The following is an 8116-nucleotide window of genomic DNA, read 5'->3' on the forward strand; positions in this document are numbered from 1 at the left end:
AATTTGGTTTTGGCGTGGAAAACTTTGGTTTCTCCATCTATGGTAATTGAGAGTTTTGCCGGGTATAGTAGCCTGGGCTGGCATTTGTGTTCTCTTAGTGTCTGTATAACATCTGTCAAGGCTCTTCTGGCTTTCATAGTCTCTGGTGAAAAGTCTGGTGTAATTCTGATAGGCNTGCCTTTATATGTTACTTGACATTTTACCCTTACTGCTTTTAATATTCTATCTTTATTTAGTGTATTTGTTATTCTGATTATTATGTGTCAGGAGTAATTTCTTTTCTGGTCCAGTCTATTTGGAGTTCTGTAAGTTTCTTGTATGTTCATGGGCATCTCTTTCTTTAGGTTTGGGAAGTTCTCTTCTATAATTTTGTTGAAGATATTTGCTGGCCCTTTACATTGGAAATCTTCATTCTCATCTACTCCTATTATATGTAGGTTTGGTCTTCTCATTTTGTCTTGGATTTCCTGGATGTTTTGAGTTAGGATCTTTTTGCATTTTGTATTTTGATTGTTGTGCCGATGTTCTCTATGGAATCTTCTGTACCTGAGATTCTCTCTTCCATCTCTTGTATTCTGTTGCTGATGCTCGCATCTATGGTTCCAGATTTCTTTCCTAGGGTTTCTATCACCAGCGTTGCCTCACTTTGGGTTTTCTTTATAGTGTCTACTTCCCTTTTTAGGTCTTGGATGGTTTTATTCAATTCCTTCACCTGTTTGGTCGTGTTTTCTTGCAATACTTTAAGGGATTTTTGCTGCTCTCTTTAAGGTCTTCTACCTGTTTAGCAGTGTTCTCCTGTATTTCTTTAAGTGAGTTATTAAAGTCCTTCTTGAAGTCCTCTACCATCATCATGCAATATGCTTTCAAATTCGGGTCTAATTTTTCGGGTGTGTTGGGGTGCCCAGGACTGGGTGGGGTGGGAGTGCTGCGTTCTGATGATGATGAGTGGTCTTGGTTTCTGTTAGTAAGATTCTTATGTTTGCCTTTCACCATGTGGTAATCTCTGGAGTTAGTTGTTGTAGTTGTCTCTCGTTCCATCTTGTTCCTCTGGTGTTTATGTTAGCCTCTATCAGCAGACCTGGGAGACTAGCTCTCTCCTGAGTTTCAGTGTTCAGAGTACTTTCTCTAGGTAGGTTCTCCTCTTGCAGTGAAGGTGCCCAGATATATGGTGTTCGAACCTGCCTCCTGGCATAAGATGTGATCCACTCACAGAGGTCTTAAGATCCCCTGGAGGGTCCTGTGTATACCTCAAGGGTGTCTGCAGACTTCACACAGAATGTACCCCTGTGGTGGCGTGGACCGGAAGGGACTTGTGCCCCTGATCAGGCCGGGTTTTCTGCTTCCCTAATTAATGCAGTCTCAGGCCCTCGCGATTGGATTGGAGCAGACGCTGTGTTCCACTCACCAGTGGTATTAACATCCCGTGAACTGTCTTGTGGGTAGCTGGCAGGTGTCAGCCGACTCTGTGCCCTAGCTACCCCAGTGCTGGCAGGACTAGAAGGGCATTGGTCTCTTCTTAATCACCACTAATTTCTTAGCTCCAGCTAACAAGCATCAATAGTCCCTGTATTGCAAAGGTTTCACTTTAGTAGTTCTGGTATTTTGTTTATCACAGCTGATTCTTCAGCTCCAGCTAACCAAAACCACAGTATCTTCACAATCAAAACATCAAAATCCCTGATAAGAGTCTTTAATCTTCCCTCTGAAATTTCACAAGCCAGGCCTCCATCTTCTGCACTGTTCTTAACATTATCTTCCAGGCTCCTACAGAACATTCCATAGAGCTCTTAATATCCTAATGGCGCTTCTAGCTCAAAGTTCCAAAGTCCTTCCACAGTCCTCCCCAGATCACAGCCAGGCTGTCACAGGAATACTCCATTATGCTGGTAACAATTTGTCTTAGTCAGGGTTTCTATTTCTTGCAGAAAACATCATGACCAAGAAGCAAGCAAGGGAATAAAGGGTTTATTCAGCTTATACTTTCCACATTGCTATTCATCTCCAAAGGAAGTCAGAACAGGATCTCAGGCAGATCGGAAGCAGGAGCTGATGCAGAGGCCATGGAGGGATATTACTTACTGGCTTGCTTCACTGGCTTGCTCAGCTTCTTTTAGAACTTAAGACTACCAGCCCAGGGATGGCAGCACCCACAATGGGCCCTCCCCTCTTGGTCACTAATTGAGAAAATGCCTGACAGCTGGATCTCATGGAGGCATTTCCTCAAGGGAGGCTCCTTTCCTTGTGATAACACTATCTTGGGTCAAGTTGACATATAAAACCAGCCAGTACATGTACCATTGTACTTGTGCAAAGTTCACTCCATTTAAATGAACTGTGAGTTATATCATACAATGTTTGGTGGTTGGAAAAGGAATCGACCCCATAGACTCATCTGTTTGAATGCTTGGCATGTTGGGATTGACACTATTATGAGGCGTGGCCTTATTGAAGTGATGTGACCTTGTTGGAGGAATTGTGTCAATGGGGGGAGGGGATTGGAGCATTTTGAGGTCTCAGATACTCAAGCTAGACCTACTGTTGCTTTCACTTTTACTGCCTGTGGATCAAGATATAGAATGCTCAGCTTCTCTAACACCATGTTTATTTGCATGGTGCAGTGTTTCCTACCATTAAATTAATAGACTAAACCTCCGATGTTGTAAATCAGCCCCAATGAGATGGTTTCCTTCATTGTGTTTCCTTTCCAGTTGCTGTGGTCATGGTGTTTCTTCACAACAATAGAAACTGTAACTAAGGCAGTATGCAAAAACCAAAACCAAACCAAACAAACAAACAAACAAAAACTACTTTAACAGGAAATTTGTACATGATAAAACGTCAATTTTTATCATCATTCATTCAGCGATTGATGAGTATCTAATCTGTTTCAAATGTCTAGTTACTGTCAAAAGAGTAGCAAATGTGGATTTGTAAGTACCTCTGTAGTGAGATGCCGAGTTCTATGGCTACCTATGCAAGAGTTCTATAGCTGGATGCTCTGGTTAATTGAGTCTTAGCTACTTGCTGAACCTCCACATTTTCTCATATAGGAACTGCATTGATTTGTATTCTCTCTTACTTAGATTAGTATGGCTGAGACCTAGGTAACGTTTTGAGAAAAAGTTTATTTCATCTTATAAATCCACACCACAGCACATTACAAGGTGAAGTCAGTGCAGGTATAAAAGTGCAACAGAAAGCTTGAAGCAGGAACTTAGGCAGAAATTATAAAGTGGTACACATCACCAGCTTGCTGATTTGAACAGCATAAATTGCTATAGGGTATAGGACCACAAATCGTGATATGACACTGAGCAAATGAGCTGGGCCTTCCACATTCCATGTCCATGAAGGTGAAAACCTTTTGTACAGCAAAGAATACTATAATTCAAAGAAAAAGTCATTATCAAACTGGGTAAAACTCTTTACCAATTGTAAATCTGATAGAGGGTCATTACATAGAATATCCAAACAACTACAAAGAAAAAAACCCAGAAAAAGCCAAAACCAAACACAAACACTGAACATCAGGACAACAAGTAAACTAATTATAATCATGGAATAGAATGAAAGAGTTCTCATAAGGTAGAATAAAATGGTTGTACAACATTTAAAAGGTTAAAGCTCTGAAGACCACAGGACATCCAAATGACAACTATTTTGAGATATTGTATTACTCAAGCCAGAATGGGCAAGGTCAATAAAACAAATGACAGCAGGTACTAGAGAGGATATAGTTAAAGAAAAATGTTCATTCATTACTTATATGCACACAGGCTGATAGAGCCACTGTTTAAATCAGTATGAAGGTTCCTCAGAAAGCTGGAATGATTGACCACAAGATCCAACTCTACCATACCAGAGCATCTATCCAAAGTACTTATCTTTCTACAGAGGTATCTATTTATCCATGTTCACTGAAGTTCTAGTCTTTGTCACCAGAAATCTAAAACAGCATAGATGTCCCTCACCTGATAAATAGATGATGAAAATATGAAATATTTCTGTATGTCATACTGCTCAACAGTTAAGAAAAATGTAATTATGACATTTGCAGGTATGTAGTTAGGACTAGAAACAATTATCCTGATGGTAGTAATCCAGAAACAAAACCGTGGCATGATTTTTCTTCTGTAGGTGGTAGCCCTTCAACCTGTCTGCTTCATTTAGACTATCCACATAATTTAGGAAGCTAGTTAGGTGCCAGAGAGGTGGAGGGAATCTTCCAAGATTCAAAAATAGAGCACAGTGTTATAAAGACATAAAGAGAAATTTAGAAGAGAGGGGTGAACTGGAGAACTGATGGGAGGACAATATCTACAGGGTTATATAAGGAGGGATAACTAATACTAAAAGCCTTTTGAAAATCTGAATAGACTCTAACTATAGAAGCTTTCCAAATTTTTATTTATATAAACGGAATTTAACTGGAGTTACTCTAAGGTAAGGAATCCAATGCCTGAAATTATCATTATATACTATAGAATTAAACAGCCAGCACCATAAGTAAATTATATATTTTTTGAATTGTTGTCTAAAAGGGTTCCATAGACAATACTAATCTTATATTGACAGCTAATAGGTTATCCTTCACAACATTATGGTACTATTCTATTTCTGAACATACCACATACTTACACAAAGACACAGGGAAAATGAATTGGTGTCCAACTAGAATCTTCTTTCCTATTGTCTAGTGTTCATAGGGCTTGGAGTTACTCTGAATGCTGCTTAGGAGAAAAGTAGCCATTAGTCCCACAAACTACTAACCCTGTTAGCTACAATAGCCTGCTGGCACAGTTCAGGCACTAGTGCAATAGGACTCCCAATGTTATGGGTATAATCAACCAATTTTTATTGTCTTTAAGGCCCTTTCCATAAGAACAAACTCATACCTGACATGGCTAAAGTGGTTAAGAATCTGATACTAGGTCAACTATGCATCTGAGGGAAGCCCTACAAGAAACATTCTGCTAAATGAACATAGCAATAAAATGACTCCTGGCCATTTGCTATGCCCACAGATCACTGCAATCACTGGTTTCTCATCATAGAAGCTTTGTATACCAACTAACAGAGAGACCCACAACTGGGCATCATGCAGAGAGTCAGAGACTTTGGAGTACTCAATCCTAAATGGTATTTCTGTGTTACACTTGTGACCTCAGTGTCTTGGGATCTATGCCGAGGAAGAGGCAAAAAGAATATAAGAGCTAGATGTACCAAAGACTCCTAGGAAACAACATATTCCAGACATAGCTAGATCGATGTACACATTAATTTATAGAGTTGTAGATACCATACCCTAATTTTACATGCTTTCAAAGCAAACAAAATCCCTGAGTGGATAATGGGAAATGAAGACAATGTATGTGCTAGGATTTTATTGCTGTGAAGAGACACCATGGCCACAGCAACTCTTATAAGGAAAACTTTTAATTGGGACTGTCTTACAGATTTAGAGGTTTAGTCCATTATCATCTTGGCAGAAGCCATAGAGGCATTCTGAATGGCAGACAACAAGAAGAAAGAGACTGGGCCTAGCTTGAGCATTTGAAACCTCAAGCTACCCCCCTGCACCAGTGACATACTTCCTCTAAGAAGGCCATACCTACTCCAAAGAGTTCATATCTCTTAATAGTGCCCCTCACTGGTGAACAAGCAATCAGACATATGAGTCTATGTGGACTATTCCTATTCAAAATGACACTATATTCCACTGCTAATTAAGAAGTTATGTGTAAATAATACCTTCTGGGTCATAAATAATAAGTTTTCTTTAATAGAATGACCCTGGGTATATCAACCACAGCCAAGAGGGCAAATAGCTGGCGAACACAAAGTAGACTCCACCGTTTTGTCTTGCTTTGGCGTCTCTATGTTATATATGTGCTTTAGTTTTGTTTGACTTTGCTCATTTTCTCTCTCTTTTTTAAGGAAACAATATGAATTGGGGATATTTGAGCAAGGGGATATCTGGAAGGATTTTGTTAAATTGAAAGATAAAGACATATTTTTGTCTGATAAGTGAAAAAATAATAATATTAAAGCAAACAATCTTGTTTGGGTTTGGAAAAAGGGCCCAGGGGATGAAGTGCTTACAGTAGTATAACACATAAAATTTAGATTCACAGAGCCCACAGAAGTTGGGGAGGTTAATGACATTTGTCAATACTAGCTCTTTGAAGTGAGAGAGGCCAAGAAGATTCTGTGGGTTGCTTGCTAGTAATGATAGCATAAATCGACAGTATCAGATTCTATCAGATATCATGTCTCAAAAGTTAAAGAAGAATATTATATAGGAACACACCAGGAGCTTCAGGAATGTGTGGAAAATATATTTATATATTATATAAATATATATTCCATACCTTCCTTAAGCTCCTCTGTGTGTGTGTGTATAAATTCACGAAATAAATTTAAGTAAAACATGATGATTACCATCACATACTAACTTCATACTAACACCCATAATAACTAGAGAGAATGCAGAAAGCAACAAGCTAAACAAGGAAATGGCAGAAGTGTGTCCCAATATGCCTGGAAGCTGACTCCTCATCAGAAATTTTAAGGGGAGGAGGACATACAAGAGATCATCCTTGTGCCTAAGGGAATAGAACTGCCATTGAAGACTCTTGTATGTACATCAGTGGAGATGGCTCAGTGGCAGAGAACACTTACTGCTCTTGTTATTCCTTCTGTTAACCCACATCTCATGAGAAATGATTCTGACTCATCACTATTCAACTTTTGAAGCAGATGTCCATATGTGGAAGTTGAGATCTTGGGCATGATTTTATTAGCTCTGTCATTTATCTCTAGTATGCCTTGCAACCTTCCCAAACAAGCTGTAGTACATTCTGGGTCTTCACCCACCTAGCCATGGTAGCACTATCACGCTTCTGCAACCACAAAGAGAGCAAGGCTGATAGGCCACCAGCTTCAGTTAAGCTTGTTTAGGACTAGCATTGAACATACCCATACCAGTCAGACAGAAGGACAAAGACTGCTCAAGGAAGGAAAGTATAATAGGCTATTGACTGTTGTCAGGAATATGAGGAAGAAGCCAGAAGTATGCCACTCTTCTTGTCTACCCCTCATTTCCTACCTGCCAGAGAACTGTCTTACTTCCATGCCTGATTAGATAATTTTATATGTAAGTACTGTTATGTGTAATGTTACATGTAAATAGATAATTTTATATATCAAAAATATTTCAGAAATGGAAATTTGAAACCCACACACCTTTGGATATAGATACATTGTCCTGAGTAAAACTTAAGAGAACTGGATTTTTTTTTCTGTATTTATGCAGAAATTCTCTCTTCTGAGTGAATGAAACCTATCCTCAACCCACAGGGAGCCTCAGGTAATATTCTGGAAGGAAGCACAAAGAACAATTAAAGTCATTTAGTGATAGCTTTACTCAATTATAATAGGAACTCCTTTGGCTTTACTTTTGATTACATCTCCTTTAGTACTAAAAAATAATGTAAAAGTTTAAGTGTGATTAGAAATTGTATTTGCAAAGAATATATAATTTTCTAATAGTTACTCAATGAAACAAATTTGTACATAGCTTCATGATTTCATTTTATACGCAAAGTGGACAAAGAGTTGACCGACATGATCTACTATCTAGTTATGGGTTTTAAGGAAATAATATCCAGGTTTTAATTATCTTCCCATGATGGTGAAAGAAAATGATGAAACCCCAACTTTAGCATAGTACTAAAGTGTTCCCTCACTCAGTAATGAGAAACACCCATTTCTAAATTGGCAAAGGGGGCTACGTGTAATATGGAGCTCTATGCACTGAGACTAGAGATGAAGGGAAGAAGATGTAGATAGATGTTGAGGGTTTTGGAGGTTGTTACATGGCTGTGGGAGGACAGATTTTTATGGTGGACTGAGTTAGTGGAGCCCTTGGAGATCTTAGATCATAATTTTGGGCATGATATATCATAGTTATGCTGAACTTCATAGGCCGAGAATAATGTTTGGGCAGTTTTGAAATCTTTTCAAAAATTAACTGCAGAGAAAGGGCTAAGGATCCCACCTAGGTGAGAGCAGAGACCACAGAAAACTGCTCTTTCAGATTTCCAATTTCACTTTA

General features: G+C 38.8%; 1 protein-coding gene across 1 annotated transcript in view; it reads right to left on the minus strand.

Annotated features, from left to right (window-relative positions):
- LOC110300223 (disintegrin and metalloproteinase domain-containing protein 26A-like) overlaps nucleotides 1-7297 on the minus strand; it is a 19403-nt gene extending 12106 nt beyond the window's left edge. The window contains exons 1-2 of the mRNA XM_021170302.2: nucleotides 7246-7297; nucleotides 4639-4727 (exon numbers count right to left, since the gene is read on the minus strand). The gene's annotated coding sequence lies outside the window, so the exon portion shown is untranslated. The remainder of the gene's footprint in view (nucleotides 1-4638; nucleotides 4728-7245) is intronic.
- Between the last annotated feature and the right edge of the window lie 819 nt (nucleotides 7298-8116).

This window comes from Mus caroli, chromosome 8, assembly GCF_900094665.2.
Source record: "Mus caroli chromosome 8, CAROLI_EIJ_v1.1, whole genome shotgun sequence".
In the NCBI taxonomy this organism is placed as follows: Eukaryota; Metazoa; Chordata; class Mammalia; order Rodentia; family Muridae; genus Mus; species Mus caroli.